The sequence below is a fragment of the Camelus bactrianus genome, chromosome 1 (assembly GCF_048773025.1).
Source record: "Camelus bactrianus isolate YW-2024 breed Bactrian camel chromosome 1, ASM4877302v1, whole genome shotgun sequence".
Lineage (NCBI taxonomy): Eukaryota > Metazoa > Chordata > Mammalia > Artiodactyla > Camelidae > Camelus > Camelus bactrianus.
Genome location: NC_133539.1, coordinates 89,745,823 through 89,769,175, shown reverse-complemented (window position 1 = coordinate 89,769,175; position 23,353 = coordinate 89,745,823). Strand labels below are relative to the sequence as shown.

Genomic DNA, 23,353 nt, shown 5'->3' with positions numbered 1-23,353 from the left:
TTGCTTTTGTTTGATTTGATTTGGATAAGAAACCAGTAAAAAGTGGACTTGGGATCACCTGGATCACCCCTTTATAGCTGAGTACCACTCTATTATGTAAGCAGTGCTGGCTCTATTTGTGTTCCCATGGACCCCAACAAGTAATTTCTCCACCCGAGAGATGGTTAGCTTCTTTCCCCAGTATCCACGCTTCCTTCCTTCCTTACTGACAGGACCCTGGTTTGACAATACTCCTACGTTTCCCAGCCTTCCTTGAAATTAAGAATGTTCCCGTGACACTGTTCTAGCCAATAATATGTGAGAGTTACTGGGTGCGGCTTCCCAGAAAGGTCCTTAAAGGTGGCTGACACGGCAGGCCTTTTACACTCTGTTCTTTTCCCTCTTCTAGCTTGGATGGAGGTCAGGTTATGACCAGCAGGGCAAGAACACATGTTAGGGACAGCTGAAGGTGGGGAACGTCTGGGTCTCTAATGACTACAGACAACACCATAACAGCTCTGCACTTGGCTGTCTACAGACACCTCCTTAAATGGGAACAATAGCGCCCAAATTTTTAAAGTAGCTTTATTGAGATACAACTTACATCCCATAAAATTTACCTGTTTTGAGTGTACAATTCAATGATTTTTTAGTAAATTTTCAAAGTTGTGCAAACATCACCACAGTCCAAATTTAGAAAATTTCCGTCTCCCTCAAAAGATTCTGCCTGCCCATTGACAGTCAATTCCCAGTCCCTCTCCCAGCCCCAGGCAACTACCCATCTGCTTCCTGTCCCTGTATGTTTTCCTTTTCTGGACATTTCATATAAATAATATCATATAAAATGTAATCTTTTGCATCTAACTTCTTTTGTTTAACTTTTTGTTTTGCTTTTGTTTTTGAGGTTCACACATTACTTACAATAAAAGGGATCATTTATTTAAAAAAAAATCCGTGCTGTAGCATGTATCAGTAGTTCATCTCTTCTTATTGCTGAATAATATATTGCTGAATAGTATTCCGTTGTATGGCTGTCCCGTTTTGTTTATGCACTCACCAGTTGATGGACATGTGATTTTTTCCCACTCCTTTGATGTAATGAATAATGCTGCTGTGAACACATATATGTCTTTGTGTGACATATGTTTTCATTTCTGTTGGGCAGATACTTAGGAATGGAATTGCACAATCGTATGGTAAATTTATGTTTAATGTTATTTTTTTTTTTTTTTTTTTTAAGAAACAGCCAGACATTTTCAAAGTGTTTATACCGTCTTACATTCCCATTGGCAATTGGGGATTCCAGTTTTCCCACATCCTCACCAGTAATTATTTCATCTTTTTGACCCTACCCATCCCAGTGGACATGAAGTGGCATCTCGCTGTTGTTGTTTGCACTCTAATCCTAGGCTTACTCAACACAATCCTTTTACTTTACACAACAAAGTACAAACACACCGGCATTATCTTAAATGCTACAAGGTTACAAATTCAAAGCAGAAAATGTATAGTACTGACTTAACAATAAAAGCCAAAAAAGCAATGTACACATTGCCAAGGTAACCTGCAACACCACCGTGATCATTGCTGCTTTAATTTGCATTTCCCTGATGACTCATGATGCTGCACATCTTTTCATGTGCCCCTTAGTCCATTTCTAAATTGGTTTGTCTTATTGGCTTATAAGAGATCTTTATATATTCTGGATATAAATCCTTTATCAGAAATAATATTTGTACATATTTTCTCCCAGGCACTTGCTCATCTTTTTATTTTATTATTGGTAAGTTTTTAAGCACAAAAGGTTTAATTTTGATGAAGTTTTTTTTTCTGTTTTTTTCTTTTATGGATCATGCTTTTGGTGTTGTGTTTAAGAACTCTGTCTACCAAAACCACAAAAGATCTTTATATTTTCTCCCAGAAGTTTTATAGTTTTAGCCCCTGTCTTAGTCTGTGATCAATTTTGAGTTTATGTTTATATATGATGTGAAATAAATATAAAAATTAATCTTTTTGCAGGCAGATGTTCAGTTATTCCAGCTCCATTTGTTGAAAAGACTATCTTTTTCCCTACTGAATTACCTTGGCACATTGTCAAAAACAGATGGATTATAAATGCAGGGTTTATTTCTGGATTCTCAGTTCTGTTCCATTTCTCACCATGTCCATCCTTATGGCAATACCACACTATCTTGATTAACGTACCTTTATAGTATTAAGTTTGGAAATTGGGAAGTGTAAGTTCTCCAACGTTGTTGTTTTTTCAGGTTACTTTGGCTTTTCTGGGTCCTTTGCTTTTTCATATAAATTTTTAGATCAGCTTGTCAGTTTCTGCCAAGAGCCCATTGGAATTTTGATATCAATTGTATTGAATCTATAGATCAATTTGACATCTTCTGACCCGTAAATATAGAATGTCTCTTCCATTTACTTAGGTCTTTAATTTCTCTTACAATATTTTGTGTTTTTCACTGAGTAAGTCTTATACTTCTTCTGTTCATTAATTTTTAAAGTCGCTGTTTCATGGACTTTCTCCTGCTAAATTGAAATCCTGGTGCATGTTCTAATGGGCAGATAATATAGAAAATTAAAGGAATAGGAGTGGACTTAACATACATAAATGATGTTTTTATATGAAGGCCAAATGATGTGGTGCATTGTATAAATGACAGGTTTCACAGTGGATAAAATGAGGCGAGTGTTGAGAAACTGGAATTACTGCATGGCATACAAAGTATAGGCATCTCCAACCCAAATGAACCTTCGTCTTACAGTTCGTAGCATACATATAAAAGCCAATAAAGCAACATCGTCTGTCACAATAATTCAGTATTTGTTCTTTGAAATTGATTGTATATCATTTTGTTTATATTTGTGTATGAATTTGTATTTTATGTGTTATCAGCATAAAGAATTGATACCATCTAGTTTTACATTATTGGCCTAATTTTTTTTTCCCCTTTAACAGGTGTCTCCTACTCAACATTGGAAAACACTTGTTCTAGTTTATTAGTTTACAAAGCATTTTTAGTTCACCATCTTAGTGTTCTGAGAGCAACCCTGGAGCTTGGGTAAGATAAGGATTTTTATTATTCCCACATTATAAATGATGAGACTAAGATTCACAGAAATTAAGTGATACATGTAACTTTACACATCTGTAAGTGGCAATTCTGGGATTTAAAGCTAAGATTTCAGGCTCCAAATCTTTTACTCTTTTTGCTACATATGTCATGGATTATTGATCACTTTCTTAAACCCTGCTAAGGATACAAAGAAATATAGAATCTGGGGAGAAATTTGCAATCTAGGCAGGGAGATAAAACCCATGAAACATGCTAAAAAGCAAGTTAGTGTAACAGAGCCCACAGCCCAGACACTAAGCTCTGTTGGCATCTACAGAATGCAGGCAAGTCCGTGGACCTGCGTTACTGATTAGGAAGCGTGATGTGATCGACCTGGAGGATACTTACTGTCAGGCAGCCCAGATCCGTGTCACTGCCCACCCCCCTTCGGAAGTGAAGCGCCCACTGCCCCCAGCTGCTGGGAGTGTTGGCAGCTGACAGTTCTCATCTGAGACCCTCTTTGAGGATGGCCCAAGGTCATACCACCTTCTTAGCGGCAGCCAACATCCAGTGTCTGGTTGCCGCTGGGACCCAATTCTCCTAGCATGGGTCAACTCTCAAGGGCCAGCCCAGCTCCGAGCTCCCTCACAGAATCAGCGAAGCCTTTGCTGTAGCCGCATCAGAATTCAGCCTCTCCTGCCCACGTTGCTGCCTTTGTTCCCTCACAGGTGCACATCCCCAGAGCGTTCCTCAGTAAAGTTCCTGCTGGTGATCTTCACCTCAGAGTCGCTTCCTGGGGAATTGACCTGCATCAAATGACCTCTGAGGTTTCCAGGCAGCAGAAACAATGTGAACAAGGATAGGGCATAATGTAGCAGAATGAAAGGGAGCTGATGGCGGAGGACTTTGAAGGACAGGCTGAAGTATCAGCCTTGATAGAGAACACTCCAGAAAGCTTGGCTGGCCCACCTGCTGTAGCTATTGCCCCGTGAGAACACTGGAGCCCACCCTGACATCCCCTTTGTAAAGAGAATTTGTAACCCAGATATATCTGCCCTGACCTTTAACATTTACTGCCCCATCCGTCCGTGATCCTGTGACTCAGGCCCTGAAGCTGGAGAGGGAGGATCTGAATTTAGGATCTCCCTTGCCAACTTTATTCCTGTATGACTTTAGAGCTTTTGTTCCTCATTTGTAAAATGGATATACTGTACAGCACAGGGAACTATATTCAGTATCTTGTGGTAACCTATAATGAAAAGAATCTGAAAAGGAATGTACATATGTATATATGTATGACTGAAACATTATGCTGTACACCAGAAATTGACACAATAAATTGCAAATTGACTGTACTTCATAAAAAAAAAAAAAAGGAGAGAAGAAATGGATATGCTGTGAGGATTGAAATATTCCTAATTTCATGGGCATTTCATTGGTGTCATGTAACAGGAGGCTTCCCTGGCCACAATAACTGGATGATACTAAGCTAAGCTCAATTAAATGGATTTCTTTACTGTAGGATTTCTCAGTCTTTAATATGCTGCTGTGCCTTGTGATCTCAAGGAGGGAGGTGTAATCCAAATCATCGTACCTTAACTCATCAGGAAGAACTTTCCCCTCCCAACACCTTCCAGGGAGCATCTAATAGGCTGTGTCCTGCTGAAGTCATATTGAGAAACCCTGACCCACAACATAGCAAACAGTTATAAAATGTTAAGCTGGATTCTGTTGATCACCATGGTCTGCCCTGCCTTGACATGAAACTAAGGAATCTTTCAGAAATTTGTTAAGATGTCCCGGTGACTCTGGTACTCAAGATCATTGTGGTCTTGCTTATTTAAATTTGGTAAGGTATAATTCCCTTCAAAGATACCTCCAAATTATGACGTGCATCTTTTAAAGAATGATACTCTCTCAAGCCTTTAGATTTGGGGGGATTGTGGGTTTCCAGTGCATGCACTGTCCACTGGGCTGGCAGTGGCCACCACGTTGTGCTGAAACACACGATGGCTGCCTTGTGGGGACAGAGCAATGTGTTGAGAAGGATGCTGAAGCTGTGTCTAGGCTGTGTGAGCAGGGGTGCTCTGCTGGATTAGTGATGTCCATTAACCCAGCATTTGCTACCTTTATTTTAGACCATAGAAAAATTTAATTTATACATTACTTTTTCAAGACAGTGAGAGAATAAATAAATTGTATATAAACTATCTCAAGTGCAGCATGTTCAAAACTAACTCATCATCATCTTCTCCTCTAACTTCAGTCTATGCCGTACCTTTCATCTCAGATCGTGGCAGTGGCCTCCACCAACATACACATGATTCCCCCAGGTCTTCATTTCCTGTAACCAATCAGCCACCGAATCTTGCCAGTTTTACCTTCTATATGTGTCTCAAAGCTTTCCCCTCCTCATTGCAGCTACCGCCCCAACCCTGCAAATGCTCTTAACTCTCACCCCAGCCTCTACAGCTTCTCCCCGCTGGTGTCCCTGCTTCAGCCCTGTACCCTTCAAATCCTTCCCCCAATCTACCCGTCTACCTGTTCTACTTCTTCTCACATCTTTTAATGACTTCTTCAGGGTAAAGCCTAATGTCCTAAATTTGGCACTGAGGCCTCCCATGTCTGGGTCTCACTTATCTGTGGTCTCATTTCATGCTGCTCTCTTACATTCTAGTTAAAACCAGCCTGCTGACCTGCCTGATCCACACTGTTTCTAGCTTCCGTGCCTTTGCTTTTGCTACACCCCTGCCTGAAATGTTTTCTCTTCCCTGTTCACTATGTCCTTTTTTTTTTTGCCCAGTTAATTCCTACTCATCGTTGAAACTTAGCTCAGCCACCCCCAGCTCCAAAAAGCCTTTCATGACCACACTTCCTCTAGACTTGGTTAGGTGCCCTCATCTGTGATGTATTATGTATACATAGTGTGTAATGCACAGTAATTGTCTATGTGTGTGTGTGCACCCGGAGGGCAGGGCTGTGTCTTATTTCCTGTTTCTTGCACCTGTTAACATGGCTGCTTTGTCTTAAGCATTCAATAGGTATTTGTGGACCAAGTGAAGGAATTAAATCTACGATGAAGTAAACTAAGCTGTCGGCTGCCATGGACATCAAGAATATAACCCATCCTCGGGGTAAAAAAAAAAAAATACCTTTTTGCAGGTTATGAAAATTTGCTCTGCAGGGCTGGTGAGATCTGAGAGGGAAAAGCAAGCAGCGGGTTTCACCAGTGGGAACAGCAGAGTCTAATACTTTAAGTGTCACGTAAAGCAGTGTGGACACTGAATTGCATCTGGTTTCCAGGGAAACAAAGTCACTGTGAGAAGTGCTTAGCCGGGTTTAAAGTAATTTTCCGACTTTCGTGTGGCTGTTTCAGTGTTGGCCCATATCTGTATCTCTGTGGCTGACTTTCTGAAAATGCCTACAATTCGGCCCATTTTCTTCATGGATTACTATTAAAAAGAAAACCTTCGTACTACTGATTAGATCAGATTTAAGTTAACCCATGTGACCCTATGGTGAATTACCAAGTGGATTAAAACTTCCTTTCAACTAAAGCTTTTTTAATGACAACAGAGGAGGAATTGAGCGTAACCTGTCACCTCCTGGTGAAACTCCTCATTGTACTTTTGTTACTGTATTTTCACTATGGGCAGGACGGCTGCCAGTCACAGCCTCCAGGCTTAGGTTCTGAATGGCCTCAGGAGTGCAGACTTCCAGATTCTCACTAGTGCCCTCACTGTTTTGATTTTCCTTTTTATACTCGCACACCCACAATATGCCACAGTCCAGGAAGCCGAATTTAAAATAAACTCACAACCCCCTCACACTCACCTGATGGTGAGACCTTCAGCAACTGTGGTCAGCTGAAGCCTAAACACACACCTGAAACTCAGACACCCACTCAGTGGTCAGCAGCAAAAGAGGGCTTACAGGGTCGGTGTGTGTCACACTCAAGGGGGACAGGAACGCGTCAAGGGGTAGGCTGCAGGGGGGTGGAAGCTTCGCTCGCGCTCCTACGGTGCTGAGTGAAAACCGGCACTTCACACCAAGGCCGTACCTCCAGCGCCCTTATCTCACGGCCCCCAGGCAGAGCCCTGCATCGCATGCTACAGTCCTAGGGATAAAAAGCTGGTGAAAAGCTGTGAACAATAGCGGAGCGTACTTTAAAGTGGGGCCACTAACACTCTGAGATTCAAAACTAAAGTGGGAGAGCGTGTGCCCACGGTGCAGCCCGTAGGTCACTAATTACACCTCCTGAACTTGGTGTCGCCAGCGCCCGTCCCCGCCCATCACCTCCCGTGCATGCCCTCTTCCCCAGGCAGGGGCGGCCTGGGGCCGTGGGCAGGGCGCCATCTGCCAGTCTGCTGGGTCTTTGTGTGTCTGCAGGGCAGCCCGGGGTGGGGGATCACCGCCTCCGCCATCAGCCTCCTCAGAGCCAGGAGCTGTGCCCAGCGCTTGGCATTATAATGTCGTGTGGCCCTCACAACCACGCAGCGAGGAGGCGCCAAGGCTCGGAGAAGCCAGGAGACCTGCCCAGGGACACAGGGTGAGCACCAGGTGTGGCTGGCCCAGAGGCCCCGCTCTGGTCTGTGCGAACCTCTAGACCCTTTTCCTTCCTGGCAGCTGAAGCCTTTTTTCACATTAGCAAAATTATAGGTTATAGGTTCTTAATTTAAAAATGAAAGAAGTTTAACTGTGTGGTCCTTGCCTGTCCTTATCTGTCTTTGTTATCTATTGCTTTGTAGCAGCTTACTGCAAATGTAACAGCTTAAAGGAAAAGACGTTTGTTATCTCACAGTCCTCTGGTGGTCCGAAGCCCGGGAGCTGCCTGGCTGGGTGGCTCTGCCTCGGGATCTCTTGTGAGGTTCAGTCGGAACGTCCACAGGGGCAGTAGTCACCCAGGGGCTTGACCGGGGCTGGGGAGTCCTCTGCCAAGTGGCGCACTCGCGTGGCTGGAGGCCGGAGACCTCGGTTCCTCGCCACGTGACCCTCTCCATCGGCTGCCTGAGCGTCTTCAGCTGACTTCCCCCAGGGCAAGTGAGTGCAGAGGCAAGAGAGAAAGCCAGTGTGTCTTTTTTGGCCTACTCTGAAGTGGTTGGTGTTTGTTTCTACTTTTTGTTTGTTTGTTCGTTTTCTATTGTAGAAGAAAGTCACTAATTCCTAGGGATTACAACAGGACTCACATCAGAGAGGGCACGAGGCAGAGTAAAACCTGGGGAGGAATCAGAGACTGCAGCCTGGAGGGCGAACTCAGGGTGACTCAGGGGTCTGATGGCAAGAGGGTCCGAGCAGGGTCTGGGAAGAGCAGCCGGGGTCTGGCAGCAGGAGAGGAGCAGCAAGACTCCTCCCATCACAGGCCCTTTGGCAAGAGGGAGGAGGGAAGGAGAACAGCCACCACTTGAGAGAGCTGCAGGTGAGGCAGTGCCTCCGGGCACTGTTACAGCAAGACAGTGAAGGGGGCTCCCTGGAAGGGCTGGGAGAGGGGCTTACAGAGCCTTATAGGAAGGACCCTGGGTGGGTGAGGGATGACCCAGGAGTTGAGGGAGCATCACTAGGAGTGAAAGACCTTGCCGTCGGGCTGATGGTCTCGCTCCAAGGCAGACGGTGAGGGGGACGCTGCTAGTGTTGAGCCAGGGGCGTGGGGAGAGTGCTTGCCCAGAGCACACAGACCCCTGGGGCCTGTGGGCTGACAGCAGGGGGGAGGAGTGGTCCTCAGTGGAGGATGTGGGTCAGGAGAGAAGTCTCCTGCAGGGTCACAGAATACCCCCAGGTGTCCTGTAGTGTCTGCATCTCTTAACCTGCTCTTTCTAAATTTGAGGCAACTAAGCTTAAACCCATCACTGACCCCAGTTAGCTTCTGCATCTGTAGTGTGGAGTTAATCCTACGCTGCAGCAAGACAGAATAGGGCCAGTGTCAGTGCCAGCTCGGGGCCCAGCAGCCGGCATGTGGTGCGTGCTTGTAAAGGTCACTTTCTTCCTCTCCCCTTCAGCAGCCTCTTCAATTTCATTTCCTCTCCTACTGAGGGAGGTTGTGTCTTTCCATTGATATTTGCGTGCCAAAATTGAAAATGCTTTTTTCTGTGCATCTGAGAACCTGCTCCATTCTCAGACGAAACGACTGTATGTCTTGTCTCCTCTTCTCCCCCGCCTGCCACCCCAGACAGATGTCATGGGCATGTGGCCTCTGACCTTAGCACAGGGCCCTGGGCTTCAAAGGGTGCAGCTCTTAGCTTTGTGCTCTGCTGTTGCCACCCTGAAATTCTTAATTTTTGAACAAAGAGTCCCCATTTTCAGTTTTCTCGGGACCCAGTGGAATATGTAACTGGCCCTGTGCTTATTCCAACCTCTACAGGAACAAAGCCCAGGTGAAAATGACCATGCAGGAGTCGGGTCATTGGATTTCTCATCCCGTCCCTGTGTCATCATTCCAGTAATGAAGGGTAATTTGAAAATAATGAAAACACCTTAACCATGTCATTTGTAAATAAGAAAACATTGAGTGCATCTGAAACCTTATGAATTCCCAATGTTTAATCATGTATTTTTTTCAACATTAAGAACTAGCATCAAAAAAATTTTAAAAGAACCAGCATCACTTTCAGAAAGATTCTTCATTTATTGTCACTACCCTGTGTTAATACATTGAAAAGCTGAAAGTTATTCTTCACTCCAAGTGAAGCGTGACTGAATTATTATCATGCCAAACAGAGTCCTTCCCTGGGAACATCTCTTACCTGCTTGTAGGAACTCTCTTGTTTTTTACAGGCGATCCACACTTCCTGTAGTGTGTGCATCCTACCTCATCCTAGAGCAGTAGCCGTGGGGTAAGGAAAGAGACCACAGGGGCGGGCAGGGTGGGTTTGCGTGCCGTCATTCCTTAGACGGCATACCTGCCTCGTTCTCTCACTGCTTAGGAAACGCAGAGTCACACGGATCCAGGCATCCACCCCGGATTACAGTGACTGCTGAAGGGAGAGCCTGCTCAGGTTTTCTCAGCTCAGCAGTACCAGACCTGTCCTCTCTGCAGCCTTTGACCCAGACTCACCAATAATTTATCACCAAGGCAAGGCAAGCAAGTACCCGGAGTCCTGAAACTTCAGTTGTTCCTTTACTGTCAGTGACAGTGCTGTAACATGGAATAGTAAGGATTTTCTACAGAGAGAGCTTTTGGATTAGAGAGACTCAGATCACATCCAGCATTTGGAAAACCACAGTCTTAATTGTAGGTTATTGCTTGTTTTTAAGCTGTCATTTTTGTTTGTTTTCCTCTAAGAAAGCAAATGTGCTAAGTTTTCTTTCTTGGGCGTTTTTTTTTTTCTCTCCAGCCTAGACCTCCATGGTAGGCAGGCAAATTTTAAAATATCAGTGTTTCACAAACCCAGTTCACCTTCCTACTGGTTATTTTGCATTCAGTTCTTTTGATTACAAAACTAGTTGGGACACTTTATCACTCCTTAATTATAAGAATTCTGACTTTGTACACTTATCAATAGCCCCCCCTTTTTTTGTTTGGATGCATAAGTCTAATCTTGAATTCAACTGGGGGCGCTAGTCTAGTGGATGCACTTTGATATGTGTTAAGCTTGCATGGAGAGCTGCAAATGATTATTTTTGCCCTCAGGTCCAGCTGGCACAGTCAGTGCTGTCCCTGAGGCAGATCTGCCAGGTGAAGGGCCCTTCTGAGCCTGCCAAAGCCACAGTTCACAGTGAGGAGGGAAGTGCAGCCAGGTGGCCTCACCCGGCTTAGCTCACAAGCTGGCCGTCAGCCCCTGAACTGGCCAGGTGAGGCTTCCCCCACGGTCTTGGGATGAGGAAGTGGCTGCCTGACTGGCTTTGCCGTGGTTGATGAGTTGAACTAATAGCAGCTGGTTGCAGGCCCTGTCCTGCCCTGGGTCCCAAGACCTGCCATGAGAGAACGTCAAGGATTCCCTTCATTCATTCACTCACATATTTGCTGAACACCTACTATGTGCCTGACCCTGGGCTAGATGCTGGAGGGACAATGGTAGACAAGATAGAGAAAGCTTAGCGCCTAGTGGAGTGAATCAACCTTCTACATCCCACAAAGGAACAGGTAGTTAGAAAGTGTGGTAAGTGCTGAGAAGGAAATCACAGTGTGCTAAGGGACTGTGAGACAGGACCTGATTTAGCCTCGGGGCTAAGGAAAGGCCCGGTGGAAGGGGCATCCAGGTTGAGAAACAGCTCCTCAGAAGGCCCTCTGCCAAGAGCAATCTTGTCTTTTCTAGAAAACAAAGGCATCCCGTGTGCCCAGAGCTAAGTGAACAAGAATGTGAGAGGCACAGAGGAAGCCTAGAAGGTAGAGCAGGGCCTGAAGCGAGCAACATTCAGCCTCAATGTTGTGGGAAACCACTGAGTTTTAAGCCAAGATGTGACATAACCTGATTTATGGTTTTAGAAGTGTTTTTCATTCACAAAGGGAAAAGGCTGCAAGCGCTTAATTTTGTCTTGACAGTTTGGGAACTAAATCAAGAAAGCATGCAGCTATCAAAACTGTCAGATCAGGGGTCACTGGGTGAGTGACCGAGGCTGCATTTCTTTTAAAGTGACATTCTATAAATGTATGCCCTCTCAAACTGGGTCAAAGGTCTGATCGCCTCAGGTGTAGTGACAGCTCTGCTGAAGAAATCACTTCTTTGGAGAACGAATTTGATTCTAAAAACCTCAAACCAAAACACAAGTAGCTTAAACCATCAGTGTAAGTTTCCACCGCCGTCTGCAAAGCAGATGTGAGTTTTGCAGTGGGCTACCCTCAAGTTACGCTGGGAGTCAGAGGCAACGAGCGGGGAGAGGAAGCATTGGTGTTTGGGCAAAATGGATCGAGTTTATTTTCTCTTTTTCCCCTTTTGTCAATAATGAAAGCAAGTCAAGTCTACTGTCCCTTAGCGTCACCTCAGATAAGCGGAGAGGGGTGTCGGAGCAAGGTAGACAGATATTCCACGAGGCATCGGACCACGGAAGAACTGCTAATTTCAGTCTTGGTTTTCTTAGTAAATAATGCAAAACCCCAAGCACTTCCAATAAGTGGACGTCTTGCTGGCCCACCTTATGTGTCTGAAAGAGGCTCTGTGCTATTCACAAAGGAAAACTAGTTTAAATTTGGGAGTTTCAGATAAGTTGGAATTAATGTGCAGATTAACTTTATTGCTAATGAATAACCCATGACTGATTTCAAGTTCACTGCTTGCCCACTGTTCAGAGCAGCACAATTTCCGAACCACTACATTTATATTCTGAAAGAATTTCTTTCTAAAACATGAGAAACTGTCTTAATTCAATAGCTTTAAGATAAAGCAAGTTAATGAAATCATTCAATGATGTTCTGGCATTTTTATTGCAATTCAAAACACTTCTTAGACCAGTGTTTTTTATCTCCTACCTTTTAGCAACTAAAATCATTGAGACACCTCTTTTGGGATGTGAGAATGAGAAAGATTGTAAAACCATTCTGGATTGCTGCTTAACTGGCCCTGGACAAGCTGGTTAGAGAATTTACCTGAGAAAGCTCTTCAGTACTAAATTCTGTTATAACTAGTAGCATTTCAACACTACTCTTATACTGAGGGGAAAGAAAAAGATTTAAAGACCACAGAAGAATTTTAATAGTCCCTTAAAGATTATGTTGAGTTTAATTGTAAATTATTGTGCCTCTGTCCTGTGTTCAGTGATGAAGCAAGAAAATAGCAGGGAGTTTTCAGAAGAGATATATACTCATAACTTATTTTGTTTCCCTTCTTTTCATCATTATTTTTGCCTTATTCAAGGAAATAAATTTTTTGAAAGTAGTATCTCTAACTTTCATAATAAACTAAAATTTCATAATAAACTAATGATCTAGTGTGTTTAGTGTTTGAAATACTTTTTCCCACAATCAATGTAAAAAGAAAAGTTTAAGGTCATTGCTTTTCATTACATTTATATTAAGAAGACCTTAGATGAAATCAAATAGCTTTTTGTGGACTCAACCAGTGCTGGTATATAATGTGATATTAATTTTGTTTTGTTTTGTTTGTTGTTGTTGCTGATTTGGAAGCCTCATCATATGAAATAAACTTGATTTTAAAAGACAACAAACCATCTGACAGCCTGAAAGGGGGGTGGGGCACAAGGAGATGACAGTTTGGGAATCAACCCATTTTATAGATTAGGAAATAGAGGCTTTTATATATGAAGTTGCCCAAGAGAATACACCTAGTCAGAGGCAGAGTTGAACCCAGAACTCAGGTCTCTGACTCCTGGTCCAAGACTCCATGCATTCTAGAACCTTCAAGGATGGCCTAAATTGTAACTTTGAATATATTAGCATTAGTGTGATCTTTCTACTTTTCTATTAATGTGACTGAAGACTTGTGTATTTAAATTTATAATTGGCATTAAAATATTGAAATATCGGTAAGACAGTGGAGCATACTTTTCGCGTTATTTTTGTTTCCTAATCCTGTTTATAGTTTGAACAGATTGCAAAACACAGTTGTCCACTAGAGGTCACCTTTCTTCAAGATGAGGGTCAGTTCCCTTCTCTATTATCTAAATCTGTTTTAAATCAACCACCACCTGGGAGAAATGAACAGCCTTTCTTGTGGTCGGGGAGGGATTCCATGTATTTATTGCTTTAGCTAAATGCACTTGTAGGGAAGGCTGTCGGCGAGGGTGAAGGGGAGGTGTGCTCCTGTCTTCCCTTCCCTTCATACACACACACACTCACATGCGTACACCACACACACACACTTTGTGCTAGACAGACTAACTTATTTTTCTTTGGAAAGTCTTGTGTTAGCCCTGGCAGGTTTACATAACCTTTTACATTTTCTGCCACTGTTCTCTCTGACTCCAAAGTCAGAGACTAAATGGAGACTAAAAGAAATCGTCCTTAAACATTGGCACAATTTGGGATGAAACCATGTAGACTTCACCCAAATTTATCTATGAGTCAGTTACTATTTTTCTGCAGCGTGTGAATTTCAGTCAGAGTTGGCCAGAAAGTACTATGGGGAGAGGACTAGGACTGTGTCCAATAAACAAGCACTTTGGCAGATTCTGTTGAAATACACACCATCTCATTATTCTCGAGAGAGAGGCAGGCAGCGGCTCTCGCACTGCCTGATGCATCAGGTTTCTGACTGCGTCTGTAGAAACCCAGGGCTGCAGGACGTATTTTTAGAGGCTCATTTGCACCTATTATATGAACTGCTAAACACCTCAACCCCCAAAAAATCAAATTGGAAATTAAAGAGTTCTAAGATGTGAAAAGAATTCAGAGCAGATACAAATGAGATCGTGAGGCTCTGGGCTTTTGGAGAAGGGTTGTCCTGTAAAGCCAAGGTGAGAAGAATATAACAACATTTCAGCCCAAATTGTAGGCATCCATTCCCTCATATCTGTGCAAAGGATTTCTCTTCATCCCCTTTTCTGACATCAGCACATTAATTTATCCTGCCAGGTTAAGTAGTCTTTTACAGTCCTCAAAATTGAACTTATAAATGTGTCATTGACCATGACGGTGGTGGCTCTGCACTGGTCTTGCTGAAAATTCGTGCCTGTGCATGTCCGGACGGGAAAAATGACCTGGGCCGTGCAAGAGGCCCCACTGGGTTTAGTGGCAGGTCAGGGTCAGGCACATGTGTTTGGCACATTCTGTCAACAAGCCTGCTGGGTGGACTGTGCAATCACAAGCAAATGCCCAATGCAGCAACTGAGGAGGAGGTCTGGTTCCAGACTGGTGACCTATTGTCAGTCTGGGGACTCTTGTCTTTTCTTGTCTTGTTTATAATAAGAAATATGAGCAGTTGCTGTATGTTGTTAGTAAATCAATTTTGAAAAAAATTTCTTACTACTTTGCTTTCAAGCTTCTGGATTTGTTTAATGAAGAATTTCCAGAGATTGCAGCATAAGCTATTATAAAGGACTCTTACCACATTGAACCACTTATCTGTGTGAAACAGGATTCTCTTCGTGTGGCACAAACAAAATAAAGAAATAAATGTAAAAATACAGTTAGAAGAAGACTGTAACTGACTTCTATAAATTCTGTTTTCAACTGTTTGTGTATGACAAACCAGCCTCATGTTCCCAGTGAGGGATTTAGTAAGTAAATAGTATCAGTTTGAACTAAAAATCGTTTTATTTTGATTTAAAACACTTTTGATTCTCTTGTATATTAGTTTTCATTTGAAAAACATCTAATACTTGAAGAAAAGAAAAAATGACAATCATTGATTCCCACTAACAATTTGCTCGGGAAACTATCTTTGAGTAACGGAACTGATAAACACAGGTGTGACCAATGTCAAAATTGTCAAAACTGAGTGAATTAGTTGACGTACTTAATTTGTAAGACTCTCGGGTAAGTTTCTCATAATTATAAGGATAAAAAATCACAGCCTATTTTTCTCCTCTTTCTTCATTTCTGGGGCTCAGAGTGTGAGGGGACAAGTTGTGGGAATATGCCGATACCAAGCATCCTTTTCGGTGGGAATGACCTTGAGGCAATAGTGGCCTCCGAATCCACCACAGGCACTCCTCCAAGAAGTCTCAGACCAAATTAAGATGCGCAAATCACAGTTCATCAAGGAAGTTTAAAACGCATATCAAGATGCACAGGAAAGAGATGGGATGAGCTGACATGCTTAGTGTGATACTGTGGTTTGGTCTTCGTTCCTGTTTCTGGCACAGAGCTCCTAAATTCTAAAACCCTTGGAATTCCTAAGTGGTGAGAGTGATAAAGGCATCTCTTGTTACGTTATTAAAGTGACATTTGAACCTCATCACCTCTGGATGGGGACTGGTTACCTGGAGAGCCAACCGGGGGATTAGAAAGTTGGAACTTTCAGTCCCATCTCCCTGACTTAAGAGACGGGGCTAGAGGTTGAATCAGTCACCAATGGCCTGTGATTTAATCAATCGTGCCTGTGAAATGAAGCCTTCAGAAAAATCCAAAAAGGACAGGGTTTGAAGAGCTTCCAGGTTGGTGAGCACGAGGAGGTCTGGGGAGGGTGAGGTGCAGGGGAAGAGCGCACGGAAGCTCTGCGCCCTTTCCCCACACCCTGCCCTGTGCATCTCTCCCGATGTTCCGGAGTCACATACTTTTCTAATAAACCAATAATCTAGTAAGTAAAATGTGTCTCTGAGTTCTGTGAGCCACTCTAGCAAATTAATTGAAACCATAGAGGAGTTGGTTGGAACCTCCCATCTATCGCCTGCTGGTCAGAAGCACAGGTAACAACCTGGACTTCTGATCGGCATCAGAAGTGGGGAGCGATCTTGTGGGACTGAGCCCTTAACCTGTGAGATCTGACACTTATCTCCAGGTAGATGATGTCAGAACTGAGTTGAATTGTAGGACACCCAGCTGGTATCCAAGAATTGCTGGTTATGGAGAAAAATGCCACCGCACCCCACCCCCGCCACGAATTGGAATTGGTCACAGAATCATACTTTTAGGACGTGGTACAGGGATGTAAAGACAGCACCACCTGAGTCTTAGATTGTGCAGTATTTACACGCCCAGCCTTTCTGCCACAGCCATCTTCCCGGTTGATGGTATGGTTGCAAACCAGAGTTGAGGCTTTAGAAAGGAGGCCCAACTGGACAGAAGGTGTCTGCCAATGACACACAACTTGCTTTACCAGAGACGCGGGGGCAAGGCCCTCAGGCTTCCTCTGTAGCCTGCCCCCTCACCTGATGAGCAGCTATGAAATTGTATTTTTTTGCCAGAGGACACATGGGGCCAGAATGGGTGTCACCAAAGAACAGTCAATGTACAATCTAATGACTGTTGAGTGCCTCAGGATTATTTAGATGTGTCATGAATATTAGATGCTTCTTTAGTCTTTCCATCTCTTTCTTTGCTCAGCGCACACATGCTTGACCTAGGTCCCACACATCCGGGTTACTAACTTACTTTTCCATACTGGAATCCCACCTCAAGAATTCTGCCTCATCATCTAAATCTAACACATCTTGCGCATTTCACCTGCGTCTGACAAGCTCCTGTATGTAACACGTCTTGTAAGTTTCATCTGTCCCATTTGTTTTTCTTGTTCTTCTATAGGATGAATTGAACGTTCTCAAGTAATGCAGCAACATCCCCTACAAAATCTCTTGGAATAGCTTCCCCCACACCAGTCTGCCTCTCTGATGCCATTTTAGCCCGCCTCCCCACCCTTGCCATCTTCACCACCCCTGCTCCTTCAAGGACCCAATCAGCCATCTGTGCTCCTGCACCTTTCCCCATCTCCACTGTGACCTCCTCTTTGCTCAGCATCTCTTTGCAGTCTCACCCTCCGTATCTTCAGTTCCAAGGCTGAATGGAGCCCTCTCTCATGATCCTGATCTAACTATTCTAGGACCTGGCTCTTTTAGTTATTTTCCACCTACCGTCATCAGTTCCTTCCTCGCTGGCTCTTTCCCTGACGCCCACATAGATGTTTGGATCTCCTCTGTCTTAAAGATCAGCCACAGCAACCACCTCTCTGATTCTATTATACACTCACACTACCACCCTAATGCTCTAATTTATCACAACCTTCGTTTCAAACTGCTCTCTACTCAGTCCCCCAGCTTCCTAACCACTTATAACCTGGCTTCCACCCCTAACACATTAGTCCTGAAATTATTTTGAGGGAAACTGATGACCTCAGAATCGTCAACACTAATGACTTCTGGCTGTGTTTCCCCTTCTACCTGTTGGTCTTTCCTGCTTCCCTGCAGTGTTCAAAGCCATCGAGGTCTGTCAGCCTCCGCTCTCTCCCCTTGACCCTTCGCTGTGTTGGTTTTTGTTCTCCTCTCACCTTGTGCCCACACCCCCTTTGCTTCCTCTTGCCCTCCAAATGCTGGCTTTCACATGAGGGGACTGGATTAGTTTTCTATTGCTGCTATAAAAGATTACCCCAACCCAGTGACTTAAATCAATACAAATATATTATCTCACAGCTCTGGAGGTCGGAAGTCCCTAATGAATCTCAGTGGACTAAAATCAAGGTGTCGGCAGGGCTGTAATCCTTCTGGGGGCTCTTGGAAATCTACTTCCTTGCCTCTTCCATCTTCTGGGGCCTCCCACACGCTTGGGCTTGTGATCCCTCCTCTGTTGTCAAAGCCAGCAACCTCGGGCTGAGTCTTTCTCACACTGTCATCTCTGGTTCTTCCTCTGCTGCCTCCTCTTCTTACCTGTGCTAACTTTGGGCCCACCTGGTTAAGCCAGAATAATGTCCTCCTCTCAGGGTCCGCTGATTAGCAAGCTCCATCCCCCTCCCTTCCAGGGGGCTGATGCGCCCACCACATCATTGGGGGCGTAGGGGATGGGTGTTATTGCACCCACCACGGTGATGTCTTTGCTTTCTCATTCATTCTTTCTCTACACTCTGTCCCTTCCTCCAGTCCACTTCTGCAGCTTCAACTGTCCTCTCCCTGCAAAAGACCCCCACATTCTATCTGTCAGCCTGACTTCTCATTTTGAGCTCCAGTTGCCTCCCGCACCTTCAACTTAAAACTTTATGATGAAGAACGAAAGCCCTCCTTACTGCAAGCCAACCCCTCAGAATTAGCTTCTCCTTCTAACGTCCCTGTTTCTTTTCACAGCACCAAGCTTACTCCAACAGTGGTCTCGAAACCCCATGAATCCTTGTCCTGTCCGCTCCCTCAGGTTGCTCGCTTCGATGCCTGCCGTCAGTTCATTTCTCACAGTCTCATGGGCTGCATCCTTCTGTCTTTAACTTCCCATCCCCACTGTCACCACCATCCTTCAGTCCTCTCTTTATTCCTTGGACTGTTGTTATTGCCTTTCAATAAAATAGGGCAAAAAAATCCATTTATGTTTCTTGTCTGTGCCCCTAGGAGCTGTTTTACATGTTTTTCTCATTTTATCCTGTCATCAACCCCATAAACCCAGAATTAACATCCTTAGTTTAAAGATGAGGAAACTGAGGCGAGAGCAATGAGATAACTTTCTGCAGGTCAAAATCATTTATTCATTCATGCAAAAATATCGAGAGCCTGTTATATGCCAGGTATTATTTCAAATGTTGAGGATAATAGCCCTGAATAAACCAACCAAGATCCAAGTTCTAAGGAAATTTACATTAATCTAGAAATAGAAAAGACAGACCTTCCAAAAGTCAACAACCAAATGAACAAGATTATCGCAGTCTCCTGGCTAAGAGTTCTCGTGCTCTCCTGAATTCCTAGTGAGCAAACAACAAAATCTCTTTGGTGGTACTTCACTCGTTCATCATTGTGTACAGTCATTTTATGCCTTATTTCCCTTACCAAACTCCATGGGAGCAGAGACACTTCTACACATGGCAACTAACTGGAACTTGTTTCAACTACAAGGTTGTAAGAGTCAAGGGAGACGTCGGGGAAAGTACTTTGTAAACTGTAAAGCCATTTCCTAAGGTTTGCTGTCATTGGTGGTACTGACTGTGATGCTCTCTGGGCCAGTCATTCAAGGACCCAGTTCCCCTTGATGTGCACAGGATTAATTTCCCTCACAAGTCCCTTCCATCCACTGTCCGGTAAAGAAGCACAATGTAAAGCTTATAAAATGTCTGTCTACTTTCCACAAATTCCTAAGGAAAAGCTTAAAAGTTACTGCTTAAGACCCTGACTTCCTTGCTCATTCCCCCCCCCCATTAACTTCATTTTTAACCCCAACATTTCATTACAAACTTTTTCAAACTGAAAGCTTTTTAGGTGAATATGCATTTAGGCACCATCCAGATTCTACAGCTACTGTTCTACTAAACTTGCTTTCTCACAGCTTTTCATCACACCATCCCCCCATCCATTCATCAGTTCACCTCATTTGTTTGATGCGTTTCAAAGTAAGTTGCAGACATCACTAAGCCTCTGCCTAGATATTTCAACCGCATATCATTAACTAGAGTCCATAATTTGTTAACCAGATCTTTTTTATTCTTTTGAGGTAAATTTTATATACAATGGAATGCACAAATCCTAAAAGTGTTATTCAGTGAGTTTTGACCAGTGTATACTCTGTGTAATCCAAACTCTTACCACGTCATATAGTTTGTGCCAGAAAGCTCTCTATGCCCTTCCCAGGTCAGTCCCTGATCCCAGTAAGTCACTTGGGAAATCATATGCTCAGAGGACCTGCAGATGTGACTTTTTACCACTATATTTACTGTCCAATAAAAAAGCCACCCTCATTCTGTTGCTATTTTAAATTTTTATTTATTTTAATCTTTTTTCAGCTTTATTGAGTGATAATTGACAAAATTCGTATATATTTAAAATGTACAATGTGATGGTTTCATATAAATATACATTGTGAAGTGGTGACCACAGTCAAGCTAATTAGCATTCATTATTTCACATAGTTACCTTTTTTCTTTTCACCCTCCCACCCCCTCCCCCTGTCAACCACCTGTTTGTTCTCTGTGTCTATGAGTCTGTTTCTGTTTTGTTATGTTTGTCCATTTGATTTGTTTTTTAGATTCCACATACAAGTGAAATCATACAGTATTTGTCTTTGTCTGACCTATTTCACTTAACATAATACCCTCTAGGTCTATCCATGTTGTCACAAATGAAAAGATTGCCTTCTTTTTTATGACTGAGAAATATATATATATATTTATATTATAAATATATATATAATGTGGCATATATATATATATATATGCCACATCTTCTTTATCCATCAGTCTACAGATGAACACTTGTGTTGCTTTCATATCTTGGTTACTGTAAATAATGCTGCAATGAACATAGGGTGCATAAATCTTTTTGAATTATTGTTTTTGTTTTCTTGGGAATAATGCCCAGAAGTTGAATGGCTGATTTTTTTTTTTTTTGAGGAACCTCCAGACTGTTTTCCATCATGGTTGCACCAGTTTACATCCCCACCAACAGTGCCCAAGGATTTCCTTTCCTCCACATCCTCTCCAACACTTGTTGTCCATTGTCTTTTTGGTGATAGCCATTTGGATAAAGTGTGAACTGATAGCTCATTGTGGTTTTGTTTTATATTTCCTGGATGCTAAGTGATGCTGAGCATCTTTTCATGTGTCTGTTGGCCATCTTCATTCTGTTGCCATCAAATGAAGAAATACTTTTCTAGATTTAGAGATGTAATAGTTTGCATGGTGGCAGAAACAGGAACTTAATGAGGAAATACTCCAATTCCTTTTCTTTTTAAACATATCTTGGATTTAGATTTAGGTAGAACCACTCTGTAACCCCACTCTTGCCTTATGATAGATTTTGATTTCAAGGCCAGCCTACATTGGCTAGTTAAAAAGAGGTTTATTTCTCCAAGTCTGGTGGCCCTCATGTAGGATTTTTTAATATGAGTATACAAGGTGAGAGGCTAGAAAATCTGGAGGGTTTTTTCTTCTTCTTACTTTGATGCCTTTTTGCTGCTGTTGGAGGATTTGTGTTCTTGGGCACATCACGACTTTCTTAGACCTCAGTTTCCATGTCTGGAAAACAACAGTGTATCTCTTGAGGTCCCATCTCATTCTGAAACCCACTACTTTTTATGGGAAGGGAAGTTGTGAAGACCTGAGAAACAAAAAGAATCTCTCTGCTACACAGACATACTTAAACAGTTCATCAATATTTTTTAGTCCAAAAATAACAAATGTTTCTGTAGCCTGGTAAGTTATTCCAGTTTAAATGTTCTTGGAACAGCTGGTTTCTGTTTAAAGTTTTCTGTTTAAATTATAACACAAAGTCCTTTCAGATGAATGACTATAAAGGGAAGCTGGCTTGATACATTTCTTTTTGTTTTGTTTTGTTTATATCGCTTGAGAAGGTTTTTTGACAGGATTTGGGATACAATTGTCAGATGTCTGTTCCCCCCAGAGCCACCTCTGAGTCATTTCCACTATTTATGGACTAGCAACTGTGAAGAGTGGGATCATGTTTAGGCTTCTTCTTCTTCTTCTTCTTTTTTTAATAACACATGATAAATGTCTTTAGGAGCTTATGTAATATATCCCAGAGCCTTCAGTTTTCAGAAGAGAACAGAGTCCAGGAAGTGACTTTTTAGGCCTTGTCCAGCTTGAAAGCATGTTCCTGAGTCTTAAGGTCATAGATTGTCAAAGTTGTAACTTGAGCAAAATTTTAACAGCCTTTAAAGTAAAGCTGTTTTGTCTTGAAAAGTTGGGATTGTGCCTTCTAGATAAGGTCCAAGATCTCCATTTCATCTTATTTGCTACCTCACAAAAGCAACTTTTACTTTGGCTGACTTTTTTCTCCCTTGCACATACTTAGGATTCCAGAGCCTTCATCTGGGCGGCTGTATAGCAGGGCGCTCCCCACAGACGTCTCTCTGCCTGTCTCTGTGCTGTATGGATTGCTCAACCTCCCAGGAGGGATGGAGTTTGGGCTCGAGGTGTGTTGCATGTTGTTTCCCCTCCCTGAAACGTTTCTATCCTCTTTTCTTCATCTCTTTAAGAAGACTCATAATCTAGCGGTAGGGTAATAGCTCAGTGGTGGAGTGCATGCTTAGCATGCACCAGGTCCTGGGTTTAATTCCACTAAAAAAAAAAAAAGAAAAAGAAGAAGACTCATAATCTAGCTCAGGCTTCTGCTTCGTTCACAAAGCTTTCGTTGTGCCACCTGCCAACAAACAGGCCTAAAAAGTCTTGTACATGTTAAGTGGCCCAGCGCCCTCTATGCTCAAGGAGAAGGCCTGTGAGCTTTGCCGGGTGCATGTCCAGAGTGCTTTTCCTTTGAATCTGATGGGCTGGTGCTGAAATGTGAGTCTGTGGCATCGTCAGCTGGGCCATCCCTGCCACCTTTCCACTCTCCTGACCAGGAAGCTGCAGCCTGGCTTGTGAGTGTGTCTCAGGAGTTGAACTCAGGTAGCGTACTTTTCTCCTGTCAGAACCTCAAATCGCAAAGATTAAGAATTTTTCGAAAAATCCATTTGTCTCTTTCCCCAAGCAACAGAGTTGTTGTTATAAAATTAAAAATAGATCACCAAATAGTCCTAACACAAACTCTCAGCATTCCTTAAGATAGAGCTCAAAAGAAAACCTGTCAAACATGTTGGCTTCATTCCTCAGGCAAAAAGTACTTGTTTTTCTCTATCAGTAGCATAATGAAGACTTTGCAGTTATTAGTAAGAGTTTTTAAGAAGCTAAATAGATGTAGATATATTAAAATAGCTTAAAAATAATGTCTCTATTGAATTTTTTCAAATTTGATGGTTTAAATTTAGTCAAGATTTTATTGAGTACCATTTATGTGCTCAGGGCTATTTTATTAAGAAACAACAAGGTGGGGGGAGGGGTATAGCTCAGTGGTAGAGTGCCTGCTTA

The 23,353-nt window shown here is 43.0% G+C and overlaps 1 protein-coding gene across 5 annotated transcripts in view; it reads left to right on the top strand.

The window, feature by feature from the left end:
- SCHIP1 (schwannomin interacting protein 1) overlaps nucleotides 1-23,353 on the top strand; it is a 141,003-nt gene that overhangs the window by 65,149 nt on the left and 52,501 nt on the right. The gene's annotated exons all lie outside the window — the stretch shown is intronic.